The following is a 926-nucleotide window of genomic DNA, read 5'->3' as shown; positions in this document are numbered from 1 at the left end:
AGTTTGGCCCCTCCTCCCTGACGAAATTTTAGGATTATGCAATTCTGCAAATCTGTTTCCTCTTACAGCCATCTCTGCATTGGACGGAAGTTAGTGGCTTTTCTTTTCATGCAGGAAATTGTCTGTGGCTTTTCTCGCTCTGGCCCTCAAGAGAAAAGGGATAGGGCAGATCGCATCACTTGTTCGTTGTTATTGTTTTTAAATAAAAGAGCGCAGAAATAATAATGCAGGAGGAAAAGCTAAATTTAACAAGGACCTAGTTGGTGGCCAAGAGACCCAAACTCTCCAGAGAGATCAGCCCCTCTCTATGAGCTATAGCATGTTCTGATGTAGCTTAATGTCATTTTAAACTTCTTTAAACAGTAGGGGGCCAGGATTCACCAGATCAGTCAAGGAGCAGCTGGTGCAAGTCCTGTGGGGGTGGGCAAAGATTGATTTTAAGCCACCTCAGTGCCTCTCCAGTTTTGGAGCTTCTAGACACTGGGTCAGTTTCCTCTATAAATTAGAGCAGACTTTGGGCTGCTCTGCTGTATGCCAGTTACCAATGGCCCCTGAGGACTGATCCAGCAGCAGCAGATAATCAGCAAGACACAAGGGTGCCCTGTGCCAGGAGGGAGGGAAGCAGAGGGGGTGCTGCTGTGAAGAGTCTCCTGAACAGATCCTCCATCTCTTGGGCTGCTTTGCTATTGGGCACTGTAGGGTGAAAGATGTGGGTAAGGCTTGAAGTGGGCTGTTTCAAATGGGCTCCCAGACACAGGACAAAAACATAGGGCCAGATTCTGATCCCTTTACTCATGTTGGGTAGCACCTTAATGCACAGGTAACGCCACTGACCTCAGCAGCCTATTTGTGGGTGAAGAGACAACCCTATACAAGAACAGGTATCAGCTTCTGACCTACAGGGCACACTGGATCTGAAGTGGCTT

The sequence above is a fragment of the Lepidochelys olivacea genome (genome assembly GCF_965140295.1).
Source record: "Lepidochelys olivacea isolate rLepOli2 genome assembly, chromosome: 12".
Classification (NCBI taxonomy): domain Eukaryota; kingdom Metazoa; phylum Chordata; order Testudines; family Cheloniidae; genus Lepidochelys; species Lepidochelys olivacea.
Note: the sequence above shows the minus strand (reverse complement) of the source record.